At 38.6% G+C, this 21,765-nt stretch overlaps 1 protein-coding gene and 1 long non-coding RNA gene across 2 annotated transcripts in view; one reads left to right on the top strand and one right to left on the bottom strand.

Annotated features, from left to right (window-relative positions):
- The window catches only part of ABL1 (ABL proto-oncogene 1, non-receptor tyrosine kinase), a 201,834-nt gene that overhangs the window by 54,595 nt on the left and 125,474 nt on the right, over positions 1–21,765 (top strand).
- Positions 718–14,537, bottom strand: LOC144455890 (uncharacterized). Its single transcript, XR_013484725.1, has 2 exons — positions 1,646–14,537; positions 718–1,470 (listed from the first exon to the last, which is right to left on the bottom strand). It is a non-coding gene; the product is annotated as an uncharacterized LOC144455890 (long non-coding RNA).

Below are 21,765 nucleotides of genomic sequence, written 5' to 3'. Positions count from 1 at the left end.
TGCTTGCCTTAAGTCTCTCACCACTCTAATCCATTCTTTATTCAAGCCAAAGTGATTTTGCTAAATCTAAGAACCATTCATATCAGCCCCCTACTCAGTGAACTCCAGTGGCTCTCTATAGCCCTCTCTATATTTGACATGTATATATGTCCTTTATTTTACATGAAAGTGTGTATGTATACGTATACACACATTATCTATAGCAGTTCTTTTTGTGGTAGCAAAGGGCTGAAAACAAAGTAGATGCTCATTGACTGAGGAATGGCTAAAGAAATTATATTCCATGATTGTAATGGAATATTATTATCCTGTAATAAATGAGGAGCATGATGAATAGAGAGAAGCATGAAAAGGCAAACTTGATAAAAAGTAAAACAAGCAGAACAAGGAAAAATGTATGGAGTGATTTATACTAATGTAAAGGAAAGAACAACAATCACAAAACCACTGAAATGGAATGTTGTGGTATTATAAAGAACAAGTTTGGCTCAAAAGAAGAGATATGAGGAAATACTTTGCCCTGTTCCTTTGCGGAAGTCGAGGTCCAAAGTTGTGAAACATTGTGTATAATATTAGCTTTTTTCAATATGTTATTTGTTTTTGCCAAATAATTTTTTTCTTCTTTATCTTAAAAATAAAATTATCATAAGGCATGGCCCTTTGGAAGGAGAGAGGAAAATCTGTTGATATAAAAATAAAAATTATCATAAATATCTATTAAGATAATCAACAAGCATTTATTAAGTACCTACAATGGACCAGGCAGTACAGAAATGTTTGTGGCATTCCCTTGATTCTTGTAACTTTATCATAAAAGGCAACATTTAGTCTGGATTAGTTCTGGGTTTGAATCTTAGCTCTGCTATATATTAACTCTGACCTAGGATAATTCATTTTCCCTCTTTGGCCCCCGTTTTTCTTTTTTCTAAAGTATGGAAGTTGTACTAGATCTCGAAATTCTCTTCCAACTTTAAATTTTCCTTTGAATGGGTCATCCTATTTAATTTCCTGCCCATAAAAAGTTTTCACACAACCCCAATTGCCTGAAAAAAACCCAACAAAAACCAAAAAAAGTTTTCAGCTTCTTCTACTTTAATTTTCTTTTGTTGGAATTAATACCTGATATTGCAGTAGAGTTCAGGGAGGGCAGAATATCACTCTCACATCCTGTCTGTCTCTTCTTCTTACAGTCACATAGTCTGTTAAATGCCAAATTTTGCTGTGAGGGTGCATCCATGAAGTTTTATTGCATTTACGTAAACAGAAGACCCATGTTGCTTTTTAGCATGATGTTTTCAGCCGTGTTGTCAGATGCCTTCAGTGAGGATGAACATGGCATCAAGGTCAGCTACTCCACCGATGGCAAATTCTTCAGCTTGAAAAGGCTATAAGCCAAGACCAAAGTGGAGGGAGTATTGGTTCATGATTTTCTGTTTAGAGATGATTGTACACTCAGTGCATCCTCTGAAACTGAAATGCAACAAAGTATGGATTGGTTTTCTGCTACTTGTGCTAATTTTGGCCTAACAATTAACACCAAGAAAACACAGGTGCTCTCCATCAGCCACCACCACACCATCCATACATGGAACCATTGGTTACAGCAGATGGAGAAGTTTTGAATGCTGTGGATAAGTTCACTTACCTTAGTAGTGTACTTTCCAAGGATGTACACACTGATAATGAGGTTGACGCACACATTGCCAGAGCTAGCTCAGTGTTTGGGAGGCTCTGAAGAAAAATGTAGGAGAAAAGAAGTATTAGATGGACTACCAAACTGAAGGTCTACAGAGCCATTTGCTGATCTCATTGTTGTATGCCTGTGAAACCTGGGCAGCATACCAGTGCCATACAGGAAACTGAATCACTTCCATTTGAGTTGTCTTAGGAAGATTCTGAAAATCACCTGACAGTGTAAGATACTGGACACTGAGGTCCTTTCTTGAGCTAAACTGCCAAGCATTCAAACTATGCTTCAGAGAGTGTGACTCCGATGGATTGGCCACATTGTTCAAATGCCAAATACGTGCTTGCCAAAAAGATTATTTTATGGAGAAGTCACATGGGTAGGCATTCACATGGTGTCAAAAGAAGCAATACAAGGACACTCTTAAGGTCTCTCTCATGACGTTTGCAGTTGATTGTGTGACATGAGGAGACACTGGCACAGGACTGCCCAGCGTGGCATGCCCACTTCAGAGAAGGTGCTGTGCTCTATGAGCAAAGCAGAATTGGAAGTAAGCTCAAAAGAAACACGAGATGTGCAAATTTAGAGAATCTACCCCAAATGTTCACATGGAGTATTTGTGCCCAACCTGTGGTAGAGCATTCTGAACTTGTATTCGTCTGATTAGTCACAGTCAGACACATGTAACTTGATTCTAGCATAGTGATGTCATTTTGGTCCTCTTTAAGAATGAAGGATAACAACGAACCAACCAAAGAAATATACTTTATAGCCAACTTTTTGGACCCTATCAGCTCTGTAAAGAGAGGAATAATGTCTGTTGTTCTAATTTCCCAAGAGCTTAATCTCATCAGATACTACTACTGGAGGAAACCATTTATGATTAAGTGTTTTATATTTCTTCGAACTTCTTTTGCTTTTAGAACTCTTACTTTGGGTGCAGTATAAATTTTATTTAACTTTTTTTATTACAGCATTGTCGTTAGCTTGTGGTTGTAGTGTCTTTCTAGAATCTATATTAATTTTTAAGTTATATCAATGAATTTAATATGCTTGGAAAATTTGTATACATTCATACATTCTAGTGTTTTCTGGTTTGCTTGTTATGATTAAGGTCAAGTATATTGTTTTTGTGTTGCTAACATTAGGTTTGAATAGTTTGTGATTTCAGAGGATAACAGTAAAATTAATTTATACTTATTTGCTAATTTTTCTGATTAAGTTGCATGAAGAATGCAGGACTCTTTCTGACAAGACAGCCCAATTTGATTCTTTTTGTTGCTTTTAAAGTTTCATTGAGTATAACTTTCTCACTTTATGTTTTTCAGCAGTCTACTTGTGTTCTAAGCAAGAAAAGGTACATTTCTTTGATTCTCACTTGAGTCCTTTAGCTAGTGCTTTACCTAGAGCTTATAACTTGCTTTCAGAAATATCAGTGTGTATAAGATGAATAGTATGTTACAGATCTCAAATTCAGCCTTTTCTTTTTACAGAAGAGGAAATTCAGGTCCAGAAAGGGGATTTGGTCATTCAGAGAGTGGCAGAGCTGTGATTTGTTGTTGTTGTTGTTGTTGTTTGCCCTTCCTTCTCAAAGAGGACCGTGACATTAGGGACGTGATGTTGTGACATGCAAATGAATTGGATTTAAGTGAGGGAGGGTTGTATAAAGTTACCAGCCTCACATTCTCCTCCAGAGCCATCTGGGTCCAGTGGTAAGATATAGATCAGAAAAACTGGAGATGGCTCTGGATGCAGTGGGAGTCCTTGGCCTTTTTAAGCTAAGGTCTTTAATGGGTCTCAGTTTGACTGAGGCAACACCCATTCAGTGATTAAGGCTAGGTACAAAATGAGGCAGAGAATAGACTCTTTTACCTAGTCAAAAAAAAAAAAAAGACAATCTGGGAGGGGAAGACCCTCAGGATTTCTAGCCCAAACAGAAACAATTACTGTTTACATTCACTCTGAGCCAATCGGGGCCCAATCAATGACCAAGTGGGACTTGGCCTAGAATTTAAACCCATGCCATAACACTAACCGTAGTGCTCTTTATTCTACACCATGGTGCCCTCAGAACAAATAGAACTATGTCACAGACATGCCAACCTATTTTTCTATCACCAAAGAAAAAATGTTGTACTTGGTATACTGCTATACTGTCAGATACAACAGTTGTCCTGCACTTCGTGAAACACTCTTTTAGTAAAACAACCTCTTTTATGGAACAGTTTGGTAGAGGAGGGAAAGAGATTATTTTTCTGAATTACAGTGTAGTTTAAAAGATAGAGTTTTATTTCATTTAGGCATGAAGGGAAACCAAGATGAACCAAAGACTGACTAGCAGTAGTCTGGTAGAGGCCTGCTTTAATGACAAGATCAGAATATAATTTATAGTTACATAACAGTGCTATTACTAAGGTGCTGAATAAGATTCTGTTAAATTTCTTATATCTTTTCTTTCTCTCAGTCTTATTTATGTTCTCAATTTGCTCAATAAATCCTTTCCCCCACCTTGTGTAATTCAAAGGTAAGTATTAATCCAGCCCTTTTTGCATTATTGTAAATTCTGAATTTGTGAAATTCCAAATAATTGAGTGTATACTGTTCTGTCCCCAAAACATTTATGATATTGTTTTTAATGATCAGTTCTTGCAATCAGGATTTTGCCCTTGCTGACCAAATACATATACAACATACAGTTTCATTAGCTTGTTTTAATTAGAAGACAGTGTGATGTCTTTTAAGATCCTCATGGTTTCCTTCTTTTATGCTTTAAGGAGTTTATTTTAGGTGAAAAGTTATGAGTTTAGCCACAGTTACTCTGAGTCCCCAGTTAGGGGAATCCCTAGCATTTAGAAAGAGGTTGCACAATTTAATTTACTGGAAACATTTAGGTAACAAAAGAGAATTATATTTTAGTGTTACTAGATAGATATGTACTATGAGGTGAAGTTACAGAAAGAGCTCACCTTTACTCAGGTCTGAGATGAAATGAGATACTCTGTGGAGTTGATGATCCTCAAGATATCTTTCTTCCTTGTTAGAGCTCAATCTTGTATTTGCTTCTCTAGGGTGTGTTGGAATACTCATTCTTGTTCTAATCTTTTTCATGAATGCTAGTTTGGTAATTTATAGACAACTTCAGGGGACATGGCTAAGTTTCTTCAACTTATTCAAACACCATTCTTGTATAGTATCGCTACAGGACTTTTCTACCCTTAGTCTGAAGCCTTTAATTGAGACTGATTATTTTTATTTTTTTGATTTTATTTATACAGTTTTAGGGGTATAGGAACTCCAGAACTATTAAGGTACAGGATGGAGTCATCTGGAAAGAATTTGCAGACTCAAGTAGTCTGCCAGTCAAATGGCAAAAGTTTATTGTAACACTATATAGTGGACAAGATTTCTTAGGGAACCTGCAACCTAAAAGGGGTGCAATTGTAGTTTATATAGGAAAAATTACAGTAAAGTATGTGTCAAATATGTTAATTAGGTATTTCAGGGTGGGATTAGGGAGTGGTTAGGCAGTAGTCAATTCTTAAATTTAAATTCTTAAAATCATCTACTTCACAGATGGTTTGCCCAGAGTTCATGGTGGGAGGAGGGGTGTCATTGAAAGATAGGGCTTTTATGCCTGCAATGTCATTAAGTCAACTAATGATTAGGTCCATCCTGTCTGTTACCAGTAGTCACCTGGAAGGGATTCTTGGACCCTAGCAGCCTTCTAGTCAAGTGGCAGAAAGTTTATTGTAACTCTAATAAAGTGGGTGAAGCTCCTTAGGGAACTCAAAACTTAATGGGGGTGATGCTAAAGCTTATATAGAAAAAGTTCAGGGGGCAGCTAAGTGGTATAGTGGATAGAGCACTGGCCCTAGAGTCAGGAGGACCTGAGTTAGAATCTGGCCTCAGACACATGATACAATTGCCTGCCTCCCCCCCCTCCAAAAAAAAAAAAGAAAAAAAAGAAAAGAAAGAAAAAAGTTCAGTGAAATATGCTAATTAAGTCATGACATACATTTTCTGTACCCTGGGCACTACCGGAAAGCAGGGGGAGAGGTGAGGGCTTCTAAGGAGTGTGTTTTTGGTCTTCAATGGCTATAGCTTGACCTCTGGATTGTACAGAGTAACTGTGGGAATCAGTACATGATAATTCTGCTGGTATAAGATAGTCCTGTTCATACAAGGGAAATTCTACAGAGATCAGCTTGTTCTCGTAACAAAGAGAAATAGTTTGCCTCTCCAGAGCCCACTCATAAGTTATTGCCAGAGATAGGGTCTTTGGGATGGGGAGAGATGTCCTAGGGCTGGGGTCCAAGCATAAACACTCCATAATTAGGATTGAGTAAATCAGTCACTCCACCCTTAAAATTGTGTGGAATGAATAATCAGATTTGTTGATCAGTCTATCAACAGCATTTATTGTCTATAATATTCCAGGAACAGGACTTCTTGCTGAGGATACAAAGACAACAACAAAAGTCCTTGTCCTTAAAGAGTTTCTATTCTATTGGGGTAATAACACCAAAAAAGTTAAGCATAAACACAATATATACAAAATAAATATAATGAAAAAAGTGGAAGGGGGAAGGCACTTGGAAGCTCTGTGGATTAGAGAGTCTTCATATTGATCTCCTTTAAGCGGAGTTTTAAAGGAAACAAATGATTCTAACAAGGTAAAAGAGAAACGCAAACGTGCAAAAATTGTCATGTGTGAGAAACAACAATTAGGCCAGATTGTCTGGATGTCAAATATGGGAAGGAAGAGTAATAGTAAAGTAGTTGGAAAGGTAAATTGGGGCCAGGTTATGAAATGCTTAAATGTTAAACAGAAGAGTTTATACTAGATTCTAGAGACAAAGAGGAGTCATTGCAATTAATTGAGTAGAGGAGTGATATGATTAGCCCACTGTATGGAAGAGGAATAGAAAGGAGGGATACTTAGAGCAGTTAGGAAGACTATTGTAGTTCAGGCAATAAGTGATGAGGACCTAGCCTGGGGTGACAGTCATATGTGTAGAGAGAAGAAAAATGTGAGATATTGTGGAGGTAAAAATAACAAGATTTGGCAACTGACAGGTTATATTGAGTAAAGAAAGTGAGAAGTCAGAAATAATGCCAAGGTTGTAAACTTGTATGCTTCAAAGGATCATGGTTTCCTTGACAGAATCAGGGAAATTTGAAGTGTGGCAATTGGGTTTTGAGGGAAAGAATGAGTCTAGTTTCAGATGCTTATGGGACTTCAGTAGAAAAATCCAGTAGAGAGTTTGAGATGTGATTGGTCTCAGTAGAGAGACCTGGGCTATGTGTATAGCTTTGTAAGTCATTTGCATAGAGATGATAAAGAAACCCACACGAACTCATTATTTCATCAAATGAAAGTGTAGAGAGGAAAATGTAGAATAGAGCCTTGGGTACAACCACTGTTGTGGGGTATAATATGGAATATGAACTTGTAAAGAAGATTGAAAAGGAATGGTCAGACAGGTAGGAGGAGAAGCAAGAGAGAACAGTATTATGAGAACCCAAAGAATAGAGAATATCTAGGAAGAAGAGGTTGATGAACAGTTTCAGATGCTTCAGAGAGGTCAGGAGGGATAAGGATGGAGAAAAGATTGTTAGATTTATCAGTTTAAAAAATGAGTGGTTACTTTGGGGAGAGAGCAGTTTCATTTGGAAGAAGTGATTATTCAGACCCTGTATTTGATTAACTTTTTAAAAAAAATAAACTTTCATTATGTCTTCTGTTTCTTATTATCATCATTGTTATCTCCAGCATCCCTTCCCCTATGCTTCCGGAGAGCCATCCAGTATTACAAAGAGTATTTTTTAGAGAGGAAAAAAAAATCAGCACAATTGATCAATACATCGAAGAAGTCTGAAAAACCTGTGCAATGTGTAATACCTGTGGACCTCCTACCACCACAAAGGAGTGGGTTAGGGATATCCTTTCATGTTTCTTCATTTGAATCCTGTTTGATCTTTATAATTTTGGAACATTCAGTTTTAATTTTTTGATGTGTAGGTTTTTACACTGTTGCAGTTATGTTATATATTATTTTCTTGGCTTTGCTTACTTCACTCCGTATTGTTCATATAGATATTTCCATGCTTCTCTTCATCACATTTTGTATGTGTATTCATCACTCACATCATTTCTTATGACGCAATAAATATTCTATCACATTCATAATTTGTTTAGTCATTTCTCCCATTTATGGGCATTTTCTTAGATTCCACTTTTTTGCTATCACAAAAAAATGCTGCTATAAATATTTTGTGAACATGGGGATTTTCTTCTTTATCAATGGCTTGCTTGGGGTCTAAGCCCAGTAATGGAATATGTGGGTCAAAGGGTATGGGTATTTTAGTCATGTGCTTTCCAAAATGGTTGTACCATTTTACAACTCCACCAGTAGGGCATTAGTGTGCCTACTATGCCATGACCATCCCCTCCCACATTGAACATTGCCATTTTTTGTCATTTTTGCCAATTTGCAGGGCTTGAGGTTTTGATCAGTATTATTCTGATGTGCAATTCTCTTATCGTTAGTGATGTGGAGCCTTTTTTCATGTTGTGAATATTTTGTAATTCTTTTGAGAACTGTTCATATCCTTTGATCATTGTTTTAATGCCTTTTCCCCCCTTTCCTTTTAATGTCTAGTTTACTGGGTAGCAGGATTTATTTGGGGGAGATGTAAAAATAGAAGATACCAAAATATTTTTTAAAATGATCTTGCAGTAGTTCCTCAGCACACAATAAGTAAGGCAGAGGAGGCAATCTAAAGCATTCTGGGGAAGTGGGTTTGAGATGTTAAAAGTAATGGTAGATAATTCATAGGTTGATAGCAAATTATGTCTGTATTGTAATGAATGGTCATGATCACAGAATAACTGCTTTTAAATAATGTGGATTATTCCAAGTTTTCCTGGGTAAGTTATTCCTGGATATAAGCCTAGATTTTTTGACTTCTAGAGTATCACATTCCAGGCAATGCCACATTCCTGCTTCTTTATGGTGGTGGCTGCTGAATCTTGTGTGATCTTGACTTAGTATTTGAATTTTTTCTTTTTGGTTGCTTGAAGCATTTTTTTCTTTGACCAGGACTTCGTTATAATATGTTTGGGAGTTTTCATTTTGAGGTTTTTCTTTCAAGAGGTGAATGGTGGATTCTTTTGATTTCTATTTTGCCTTGTGGTTTTAAGATATCTGGGCAGTTTTCGTTTAAGATATGTTGAAATATTATGTCTAGGGTTGCTGGGAGCTCCTGCGTCCCTGGCTGTGGTATGATGCCGGCAGAGTGTGAAGAGAGAAAGAATCACGGGCCAGGTGAGAGCAGTGAAGAACAAACTCTATTTATTGATCTGAGGGCTCAGGCTTACATAGTACTGGATCAAGCAATAGTAACATTGTTATTCATGAAAAGTACAAATCTAATTAGGTGATTTCCTTACTTCCTTGTACCTTGTCTGTTACATTCTTTCCTGCATCCTGTCCCGTACCCCATCTGTTTCTTCCCTTCCTGCATCCTGTTTTCAAGAGACAGAACAGGGGGGTGGTGAGCCGACATCCTGAGTTTCACAGCTGTCAGGCTTAGTACAAGCTGCAGGTTAGACCCAGGCTGGCCTAAGCCTTCCAACTCCCCAAAGCCGGCCCTCTACATCTCCCTCTTTCTTCTGTTCTAGCTTGAGAACATGGGATACACATCAGGAGAAAACTCAAGAGTAACAAGAATACTATCAAGGTACAAAATGCAACAGCAAACTTGAAATATTCTGGAAAGTGTTATAAACAATATCTTGAGGATCAGTACCATCCATGTTATATTTTTGGAATGCCAAGCGCCCTGAAACTTATTCAATATTTGATCAGAAGTTACCTTGGTACTATTAGAAAGCAAATGGGGAGTCACACAAACAAAGTATAGTGGTCAAGTTACAGGTTTAACCCAAGGTGGGGTAAGGCATATAAGTCCAATGTAATCATGACTCCATCATGGAGCCATCTGCGACAGTCATCATTGCAAAAAAGGACAGTCAACATCTTATTATTGGCTCTTCATCTTCTCAGTCTCGCCTTCCTCCTCTGCTTGTCTCTCTGACGAGTTTTTCCCTTGATGCTCAGGTCTCTGTCCCTCTTGTCAGTATGCTGACAGGTACGGATGTTCCTCTCAGGAACCCAGACTGGTTCTCCTCCATGTTCTGGAAAAACACAAGCATAACCTCGACCCCAGGTTAGTAATTTTACTGGACCATCCCAATTACCTGTCTTTGGATCCTTCCACATTACTGTGACATCTGGTTGCTCATCTAACAACCTGTTCTTTTGCCCTGCAAAATGTTTTTGTGCAGGAGTACGTCCCTAATCATCTAGTGTCAAAAAATTTATGGTATATATTACCTGATCCAATCTCCTTCTTACCCTATTTTCTATTCCCTCTTTTTTCTGTTTATCAAGGAGGATTTTAATATCCTTGTTGCGCCTTTCAACAATGGCTTGTCCAGTAGGATTGTACGGGGATGCCAGTAGAATGAGTGATATTATAGGTGAGACAAAATTGTGCAAAATTCCTGCTAGTATAGGCAGGAGCATTGTCAGTCTTGAGGTATCTTGGAATACCAAGAATTACTAAAGCAAAACAATCATGGGATTGTTGAGCTTCGAGTAGGGAAAAAGAAAAGGTAATTATTTTATCTGCTACGGAGTTGCCTTCTATTATAGGACCTGGGAGAGAAGTATGAGCAGGAACATGCATGCAAAAAAGAGGATGGGTACGTTCTCTTATTGTATTTTGTAATTCGTGAAAAAGCTGAAAAATAGAGAGGTTAGTGGAGTATTTTAACTGTGCAGTTTCTGTGGAGTTAATTACATAAACAGCATACTTGCTATCAGAGAGGACAATTGTATTGCTTTATAACTTCAATAATTGCAAAAATCTCATTTTGTTGAGTAGACTGGAATGGAGTATTAATAATCCCTTTAATGTCAGGAGGGCAGTAATAAGCCGCGGTGCCATTCTTAGTGGCATCAGTAAAGACAGTTAATGCCTTGGGCAGTGGCTGATTTTGTACAATCCGAGGGAATATCCACTTATAAGGTGTCATGAATTGAAAGATTTTTTGTGTAAAAACGTTACCCATACACCCTTGATATATTGATAACACCACCTGCCAGGAAGGGTCATTACTTACCAACATGTCAATCTGCTCCTGAGTATATGGTTGGTGGATCACCTGAGGAAGGTGTCCACTGATGGCGAGTGCTCTTTTTAGCGCCTTTGATAGAAGTTGCACTACAAGCTGTGCATAAGGGGTTACAGACCTTTTGGTTTGGAATGGCAGGAATACCCACTCTAAGATCCCTGCTTGCTGATGTATGGCTCCAAAAGGAATCTCTGGAGTTGGCAGGATGGTTATTTCAATAAGAAGACCCTTTTCTATTCTTTGGGTTCTACATTGTTCAATTGCAGATTCCACCTTTGAAGTTGTATATTTGCTTCTGGAGTTAATTGTCTTGGGGAATTAAGATTAGGATCTCCTCGGAGTATCTTAAAAAGTTCCCCTAGCTCATGAGTTCCTATTCCCAAATGAGGTCGAAGCCAATTAATATCTCCCAGTAATTTTTGAAAATCATTCAGGGATTTTAATTGATCCCTTCTTATTATGACCTTTTGTGGTTTAATTTCTGTCTGCTCTACTGTTTGTCCTAAATATGAAAAGGGTGGAGAAAGTTGTATTTTGTCTGGTGCTACAACTAATCCTTGATCTTCTAATGCCTTAGTCATAGTCCTCAAAATCGTTTCTAATACTCCAGCATCTGGGTGAGAGCATAAAATATCATCCATATAATGTATAATATAGGCCTGTGGAAAGCAGTCTCTAACTGGTTGGATGACTGCTGCTACAAATTGCTGACAAATGGTGGGACTATTTTTCATCCCTTGGGGGAGAACCTTCCATTGATATCTCCTATGTGGGGCTCTTAAGTTTATTGAAAGTAATGAAAATGCAAAGTATGGTCTGTCCTCTGGTTGTAGCAGGATAGTATAGAAGCAGTCCTTCAGATCTATTATCCATAAGGGCCATCCTTTCAGTATCATATTGGGAGAGGGCAAGCCTGGTTGAAGGCTGCCCATATCTTGCATTCTATCATTTATGCATCTAAGATCAGTCAACATTCTCCATTTTCCTGATTTCTTTTTTATAGCAAAAATAGGTGAGTTCCACGGACTATTAGATGGCTCAATATGGCCGGCCTCTAACTGTTCTTTTACTATTTCAGTCAGGGCAGTTAGCTTTTCTTGAGATAGGGGCCACTGTTCCACCCATATGGGAGGTCCCTCCTTCCAAATTATTCGAGGGGTCCTCTGTCTCTTGTCTTTCTCAACAGTGACCCCTAGTGAAAACCCTGCCATATAGATTGTATGGATACCCCCATCTCCTGAAGTATATCTCGCCCCCAAAGATTTATTGGCGGATTTTTAAGGACATAAGGCCGAAATTTTCCTACCATCCCTTCTACTTGCCACAAGAACCATTGAGCACTCTGTTGTGGCATCGTTACAGTCCCTACCCTTGAAGAGGCATCTCTGTTTGGTTTAAAGGCCATGTCTGAGGCCACTGTATTCCAGCAATAACGGACTTATCAGCTCCAGTATCTATTAATCCTTCAAAAATTTTTCCTTCAATAATTAGTCTTAATGTGGGGCGACTATCAGTAATTGTTTGTGCCCAAAAGGCTTCTCTACCTGTACTACCAAACCCTTACGCTCCCCTGACTTTGTTTTTACTACTACTTGTGTTCATGTAGGGAATAATTATTAACTGTGCAATCCTTTCTCCCTTGGTTAGCAAAAGAGGTTTAGGGTACAGAGAATATAGAAGAACGTGAATTTCTCCGGTGTAATCAGAATCCACAACTCCTGGTAATATTACAAGTCCTTTTAGAGAAGAAGAGCTACGGCCAAGAATGAGTCCCATGGTCCCTTGAGGGATAGGGCCAAAGATACCAGTAGGTAGCGAACAGACTCCCATGGATGTAGTTATAGAATAGGAACATGCAGTAGGGAGATCAAGACCCGCACTACCTGGAGTAGCATGACACAGTTCTTTTATTGTGGTTGGGTTGGCATGGGAACCGGAGGAATCAGGGATAATGCTGCTCCCATTGTTTGTTGGGGCCGGAGCAAGCCCCAGGAGGCGTTTCCCAAAAGTGAATTGCCCTCTGTATCTGTATTGGAGCGACACTCATTAGCCCAATGTTTGCCCTTTTGACACCTAGGACAGACCTGTGAAGGTGATCGAGAGTTTTGTGCCTGGGGCTGACTTATGGGGGCTTTGCAATCTTTTTTCATGTGACCCTGTTTCCCACAATTATAACAGCGGCGATTTTTGCTGCCTTGAGGTATTGTTAATGCCGCAGCAAAAGATTCTGCTAAGAAGGCCATTGTCCCTACGTTCTGGCACCTTTTTATCATCTCTACAATTGGTATGTCATCCCTTGTTCCAGCTAAGCACTTTCTACAGTCAATGTTAGCATTATCTTTAGCTAATCTTTGCAACAGGATGGAAGCTGCCTCAGAGTTGCTGACACTTCTTTGAATAGCTAATGTCAGCCGAGCAACAAAGTCAGAAAAAGGTTCTTGAGGCCCTTGAACAAGCTTTGTATAAGAAGTGGAGCGATTGGTTTTCCCATGCTGCACGAGCACACTGCATAATTTGCTCATAGGCATGTAAGTCATAATTTAATTGATCTCTTAATTCTGAATATTGCCCAGTGCCAGTTAATTGTTCAAAAGTTATGTGTACACCTTGTCGATGATTCTGTCTAGCCTTTTCCTGACATAATTCACAAAACTCTGATTTCCAGATTAAATAATCACCTCCTTCCATTACTGTCGTGTCAAAGTCTGCCAATCCTGAGGAGCTAAAGCAGTTCGGGAAATGCTCTCCACTAGTGAAAGCACGTAGGGACAGTTAGCTCCATATTCATGTGCCCCATGTTTCAATTCTTTTAGCAATTTTAGATCAAAAGAATGATGTTCTCTAACAACCCCTCCATTGGGATTTGCTGTTTCTATAACAGGCAAAGCAATCTGTAGCTCTATAGGGACCTCTTGTCCTGTTGCTTGAGCCTTTCTTACAGCTCTGGTCACAATGTCCTCCTCCTCTAGACAAGGATTTAACCGGGATGAATACTGTGGAGGAGCTGTAGGGTATGGAGATTGTGAGGGGGGCCTTGAAACTTTAGCTACCTCATCACTTACTTTATTCTTAGCTTCTGTTTTCCTTAACATTTTTGCCACTTCTTCCTCCCCTGTGGTGCCACAAGAGGCTTCTACCTTAATTGCTTTTGTGGACAGAGGCACCTCTTCAGATTTTTGGAGACATATTTTAAGTATGCTCCAAGTTGAGAAAGTGGACGCTGGAAAAACACCAGGTCCGCATTCTTGATAATATTCACGTAATTGTTTACCTACTATTTTCCATTTTTCTATATCTACTGTCCCTTCTTTGGGAAACCAAGGACAGCATTTTTCCATTGTGTCTAAAAATTCATCCAGCTGTCCAGAAGTGATCAGCAATCCCCTGTCTCTTAATAATGATTCGAACATTTTCAAATAATATCCTCTGTCTTTCTGTTCTGCCGAGTAGCTCTGCCCCATATTAGCTAACTCTTTTATAGGATGCTACTTAGCCGGTGCGGTTTGCTTTCCCTTTAAATCTGAGACCCCGATAAGCTGCAGTCTCGTTCTGATGTTCACTTTAAGAGACCCCAATAAGCGGAAGTCTGGTTTCTTTTTAATCCCTGCTTAACTGGTGAAAATAAAAAACTGTATAGGAAAATTATCGCCCTACCTTGTTAGCGTCTTCTCTTGACGCCCGGAGCTCCTTTTCTAGGGCTGTTGGCCAAACAGCCCACCTTGTCCAGGGCCACTCTGCCGGGGGAAGCCTTCCTTTCAGGTCCCTGTCTAGGCGCCAAATGCCGGGAGCGCCTGCGTCCCGGCTGTGGTATGATGCCGGCAGAGTGTGAAGAGAGAAAGAATCACGGGCCAGGTGAGAGCAGTGAAGAACAAACTCTATTTATTGATCTGAGGGCTCAGGCTTATATAGTACTGGATCAAGCAATAGTAACATTGTTATTCATGAGCAGTACAAATCTAATTAGGTGATTTCCTTACTTCCTTGTACCTTGTCTGTTACATTCTTTCTTGCATCCTGTCCCGTACCCCATCCGTTTCTCCCTTCCTGCATCCTGTTTCAAGAGACAGAACAGGGGGGTGGTGAGCCGACATCCTGAGTTTCACAGCTGTCAGGCTTAGTGCAAGCTGCAGGTTAGACCCAGGCTGGCCTAAGCCTTCCAACTCCCCAAAGGCGGCCCTCTACATAGGGATTTTCGTCGTCTTCTTTTTCTTCGTGGTTTTGTGGTAATCTAATGATTTTTAACTTATCCATCCTTGATCTGTTTTCCAGGTCAGTTATTTTTGCCATGAGATACTTCAATTTTCTTCCTTTTTTCCCTTTCATCTCTTGACTTTGTCTTAATATTTCTTGATTTCTCATGAAGTCATTAGCTTCTATTTGATCTGTTCTGATTTTCATACGGTTATTAACTTGCATGAGTTTTTTTGTACCTATTGTTCCAAGCCATTAATTGTCTTATCTTTCTTCCATTGCTCTCATCCCTTTTCCCATTTTTTTCTTCTATAGCTCTCATTTGGTTTTTAAAATCTTTTTTTAAAAGCTCTTTTTAAAACTCTTCATTAGCTTTTCAGGAATTCTAGTTGGATTTGTGCCCAAGCTGCATTTTTCTTTCAGGCTTTGTCTGTACATATTTTCCAAGTCATTCTCTTCTTCTAGGTTGTCTTGAGCTTCCCCTGTTGTCATAATAGCTCTTTATGGTGCATTTCTTTTTCTTTTTCTCATTTTTTTGCTCATTCTTCCAGCCTGCTTCTTGACTTTGACCTTCGTGTTAAGACTGGATTCTATGTATTTCTTTGTGTAATGTATGGGCTGAGCCTTTGTCTTCTTGATTCTTTCTACTGCTTTCTTTGAGAATTGAATATTCTGTTATTTCAGGATCTCAGAGACCGCTCAGTTTGGTGATCCACAAGATTTCAGTGCTCCCAAAGTGATGAGATCTGGGATGGTCTGCTTACTGCCTTACTGATTTGAGTTCTATGAATTTTTGACGCAGATTTGGATCTGAACAAAACCTCTAGTAGCTTGTCCTCAATTGGAAGTTTTTCGTAAATTACTGTTTGACTTAGGCACTGTTAGCCCACTGGGAATTTCTGTTGGTTCAGAGTGACCCCAAACTGCAGACACTCCTTTGGTTTGAGATTCCTGCCCTGGTTATTCTGCTGGGAGTTTTAGCCTGGACTAAATGCTTGAACTGAGTCCTTGCTCTGCTTCTGAGATCAGAGACACAGCTGCTTTTTGCTTCTGAAATTGTTGCTTCTCAGAACACTACTAGAGTCTCAGCCGTTTTTCTTCATCACTCCTGGAAACATATCCTCTCTGTAGTCGGCCCTGGGTTTGTGACCTGGGACTGGATAATGAATGACAGAACTTCCAGATAGTACCCATTTTTGTACCCTGCACTAATTCAGGGATACCCTGGCACCTTTTGCTGTTCTTGTACTTTCTGCTTTGGTGCCCAGTCTTGGCCCTCTTTCTGTCCCTGGGTGTTGGAATGCTCTGTGCATGATTTGCTTCTGGACAGAAACCATCTCTACTGCCAACAGACTTCGCTGTCTCCCTAAGCTGACCTGGGAAGGAAAAAATGACTCATGATGATTTTTTTTCTTGGATTTCCTGATAAAAATTCTCTAGTCTTCTAGATATATGTAGAGGAGATGTGGCTGGGGAGTCAAGCTGTACTTCTTCCTGCTATTTCACCATCTTGACTCTTTCTCTTAATTGTTACATTTGATCTCTGTTTTTCTTGGAGTTTGCAGTATAAAGTCCCCCCCCCCCTTCTTTCTGGAGATGACCTGTGGATTCTTTTAATTGGTACTTTGTTTTCTGTGTTCAGAAGTTCTGGGCAGTTTTCTTGTGTTGTTTCTTGGATTATGATGTTCAGCTTTTTTGCTTGATATGTTCTTCCAGGAGACTGATAATTCTTAGATTATCTCTCTGTATCCTGTCTTTGATATTAATATGTTTTGTCTGTATAACAATTGTGTTTTTCTTTTTAATGTTGTTGATATTGCTTCTCTTCTTCCAGCTTGTCCTTTATTTTTTGTGTATTTGTACTCCCAATCATTTGTTCTTCTTTTGTATCTTTGATGAAGAGTGCCATTATAGATTTCAGTTTTTCTATTCTGCAAATTATTATTGCAGTATAAGCCATAAGTTCTGCTTTCACAGTTCTTATCTCTCTCTTGAAGTATTTGGGAACACCTTGCTGTGGTTCCATAGTCTCTTGGGAAATCCACAAGGGTTTTCTCCCTTATTAGATGTTGATTTGTCTTCATTTTGTTGCACTATTTATTTGTAGATGTCTGAACTCGTATGATCTGGAAGCCATATTTCCTTCTGTTATTAATATCTTCCCTATTGTTTTACCTGCTTGTGCGCAGAGTCTTTAATGGAATTTCCTTCCTTATGAGATCTTTGGTAATTTCATTCTTTTCTCCCTTATATTCCAATATTGCTTGTTTTCTGACTCCTTCTCTTTGGTGGCCAATTTCCTGGGGCTATACATCGAAGCTATCTCAGCTTCTTCCCACGCTAGGCAATTCACATTTCACTGGCTTCAGTCTCTGTTCCAAGTGACTTCTGGGTGGAGGCAGGACTGACCTCAGCTGGATGCCAGTCCCCTTTGCTTCAGACCTGGTGAAACCTCAAACAAGCTTCATTCTATTTCATTGCCTTCTGTTCTTCAACTCCCTGCATAATTACTGCTTTGGTACGAATGTTGTCATTCTGCCGTTCTAGCCAGAGCAAGCTTCTGGTTTTTGGTTTTCCACACAGGGAGGTAGAGACAGAGTTTAATTGCTGTAAGCTCTGCCTAGGTCAGCTTGTGAAGCCCTTCCAGAGAGGGGTAACTGGTGTGGAAGAAGGTGCTGATTGAGTGAATGAGTTTGAAAGTAGGGATTAGTTTGTCTGTTATTAGTTTATCTGGTTGTTACCTTCTCAGGCTTCTTGGTGTCTTAGACCAGTATTAGACTCAAATAGAAATGGGGGCTACTAAACCATACCTAAGGATCCCATTCTATTTTTATTTATTTTGTTAAACATTTTCCAATTATATTTTAATCTGGTTTGGGAATTTTGTGTGCTGCATGTTGAAACTGCTTTATCTCTTGTGCATACATAATTCTTATGTTGGAGATATTTGCAATGTCTGAGAAACAGTGTATAATCCTCCGTCTCATTGGTTCTGTGACCAATATCAATAAAAATCAGAAACTGTAAAATAAATGTAGTTGGAAATAATAGTTTAGCAATTTATAAGACTATTTGCATTAACTATGCTGGTTTTATTTCTGGTGGGACGATAGAGAAACTGTGTAAAAAGAGTCACAAGCATTGGATGCCATTGACATTGTAAGCTTTTGTTTTTTTCTTGCAGGGAAAAAATAGGTGCAGCAAATAATTGGATTAATTCATCTATTTATATTTGGCAGAATGAAAACCAAGTGGGTGCAGGTCATCGCCTACTCCAAGTTTCCCAGGGTGTGGGAAAAACCTCACTCCAGGAGTTTCAGAACGTGAAGGAATTGGAACGTGTGGCATGTGTTGGTGCTCACTAAGGAATGTGACCCCTCTTGCATTCCTTAGACACATACCAAATACCCATGGCCTTCCTCTTTTTCCCCAGTTTGCTCTCATATTCATGCTTCAGAGCCACAGCAACCTGCATGGCCATAACATGGGAAATGATTGTTATTGTGATAGAACAGACACTTTACTTGTTTCTCAAGTAGGGTGTAATTGATGAGTTTCTGATAGACCCTGAGGAGAAAAAACCATTTAAATAAGTAGCTACACCCACAAAGTCTAACAACTAGTTTTGACTGATTACTATAAAGTTTTGAGGGCATTAGGGAGGCAGCATGGTATGGTGGAAAGAAAATTGATTCTGAAGTCAGAAGATGTAGTAGGTTCAGATCCTACCTCTGTGTTGTCTTGGAAAAATCACAACCTCCTTGAGCCTCAGTTTTCTCATCTGTAAAATGAGGGCATTAGACTAGGGGGCCAATGAAGTCCCTTTCTGTTCTAGATTTATTATTCTGAGAAAAATCTCTGTGAAGGGCCAGTCCGAATTGGCTCCTTAGAAATATAATTCTAAAAATGGTAATGCTGTACCTATAATATAGATAATTTTACTGGCCTACCATTAGTAAGACATTTGCTTTGAGTGGGTTTTCTATTAGGGATGGTGGGTTTTTATCAAACCATTCACATTTTTTCCATTTCTTCCTTCTCTTTTCATTTGTTTTCTTTTCTTTCTTCCCTCTTTCCCTTTCTCTATCTTTTCTTCTTTCCTTCTGTCCTTCCCTTCCCCTTCCTCTTCCCCTTCCCCTTTTCCTTTCCTGTCCCGTCCTATTTTTATTTAACTTTTGCAAGATGACTTTTTGGATTTAGTTTATAAGCTATGACCAAAGAAAGCTAAAATGTCTGTACAAGGCTTTTAACTCACAGACCAATGATATCATAGTTCTGTCAACCTGGAACTACCTTGGTGATCATCATTGACCAAAAGAGCTACTTGACACTTGTCTTGTGGAGTCTAGCATAATAGCACACTCTAATACAGAAAACAGAAGCTTAGAAGAGCCATTTGTCCAAAGACCAGTGACCTGAGTATCCCCACCGGAGTCTCATAGCACTGTACCTGACTGAGTTAGCTAGCCACAGACTTCCAAAATAAAGTAGAACCAAAAATAGAACAATTAAAAAAAAAACCTCAGAAACACTTTTGTTTGGATAATTTAAAGGAGGTTTTTCAAATTAAAGACATTGAAATTCATGTACTGAAAATGACGATCTTATGTTTCAGCAAGTGTTTGACTTGAAACTGGGACCAAGCATCCCAAGTTTTTATCATATCACTGTTTCATTCTGTAGTAAATATACTTTGGAGAATCTGTATTTTCTTAAAAAAAAACCCATAAGTCCAAAGTGGATCTCAAAGCACCCATTATGTCTGTTCTCCCACCTTCATCCAGGACTGTTTAAATTAATACATGCAGTTGGTTGTCCCTATTACTTTGTAATTATTTCTAGGGAAAGGAATTCTCTAGCTTTCCTTGGACAGCTGGGGATACTATTATGTGGTAAGTGAAATGCCTTATAGAATCATATAATCATACTACTCTGTTTTTCTGTTTCTTCCATATTGGAAGATTGGATAGGGAAGAACACATTCACTAGGCTCTGAATTGTATTATTAACTAAAATATTGCACATTTGACTAAGCACATAATATTCACGACAAGGTTTAGTAGGTATTGGCATTTAGCAATGTCCTTGAGGAGATTGGGAAAGATAGTTTAGTGAATGGAGCAAAAACCCTTGGAACTATTATGATGCCAGGACTAAGCCATTGATTCCCTCAGTTGGTCACCTTTGGGTATGTTCACTCCATTCTATTAGAAAAGTGTATAATGGGGAGCAAATGCTTAAACAGTCACAGTTACAATGAGAGTAGGTAGATTATGATGCTGTATGCTATTTTTTTCTGACATTAAAATAAGTCACTTTCTTGGCTTCTAGATATGATAGCAGACTTCTATTGGGAAAGCCAAAGTATTGATCCAGCCATTTTTGCAAATTGATAGGCCTCAATGTTGGGAGGTACTGTTTAGTTTATCCTTTGCAAAGCAGAGGTGTCCTTGCCCCCTTATCCCAAAATGTTTTGAATGTTGAAGCAAGGTATAGTGCTTCAGAATTCTCACAGAAAGACTTATATGAATACAGAGAATTTGAAGGCAAAAATAGAATGGTATACTGCAAAGAACATGATATAGGAGGCAAAGAGACCTAATTTCTCAGGCCTCCTTTACATCTTGTGGTTTAATGATCAAATCCTTTAACCCTCTTTCTTCATTTGTCTTATCTGTAAAATAATAGTAATCAAAATAATAAGTTATTTATACTTAAATATCATTTAAAGATTTGCATATTTTTTACAGTATGAAAAATATTTATTAAGTACCTCTAATGTTCAGAGTGCTGTGCTAGATGCCAAAGAAGACACAAACTTTAGCTAAGCATGGTAGCTGCCTTCAAGGAACTTAATTTAGAAGGGGAACAAGATAACACAGATAGCTATAACACCCAATGTTAAGTAAGCTCATTAAATAATTTTGAAGCAAAATAATATGTTAAATTGAAGAAAAACTTTATTTAAAAACAATCCCAAGTAATTTTTTACTTGAAATAAACACAAGGACCTAGAACAGTTGATCTCTTGCAGTACCTCCCATCCCTAAAAACTATAATCTTCATGTTAGTAGGGTGCAGCAGAAAGAGCACTGAAATTGGAGACATAAAAACTGGCTTTTCTGATCTTGGCTTTGTCATTTATTAGTTGTGTAATGGTGAGAAAATAATCCAGAATCATAGAATGTTAGAACTGCAAAGGACTTTAAAAGATTACCAGGTCAGTGTTACAAGCAGTATTCAAATGGATCTTATCAGTATTGATATTCCTTCCAAAGATGAAGATCACAACCCACTTATGACTGCCCATCCTGTGTGTTTCTTGTCTTTGCCCACCATAAGTCACTGCTAGGGCTTTTCCTCACTTTTTCCTGACATCACAAAGATTAAATACTAGTGGAGCACAGGAACTATCCAGTGGCTATCTATCTGTTATCCCTTGTTCTTTCCATGTGACCATCCCATCACTTTTTGCTTATACATATCTTGATGACATGTTTTAGTCCTATTTTCCTTTGTAATACTTGTTTTTCATAGAATTTCTCCACTTTTTTATCCTTTGCAACATTTGTTGATGCATTAAACAGCAACTGTTGGTCTTTTTGCAAACATTTATGGACACTGTAACACGAGAAGACTAAACGTCAATCAGTTGGTCCTTTAGTATCTATTAAGCTCCTGTTAT

This window comes from Phascolarctos cinereus, unplaced genomic scaffold (assembly GCF_003287225.1).
Source record: "Phascolarctos cinereus isolate Bilbo 61053 unplaced genomic scaffold, phaCin_HiC Scaffold_2;HRSCAF=192, whole genome shotgun sequence".
NCBI classification, from domain to species: domain Eukaryota; kingdom Metazoa; phylum Chordata; class Mammalia; order Diprotodontia; family Phascolarctidae; genus Phascolarctos; species Phascolarctos cinereus.
The sequence above is the reverse complement of the archived record's forward strand: the minus strand, read 5'-3'. Positions and strand labels throughout refer to the sequence as shown.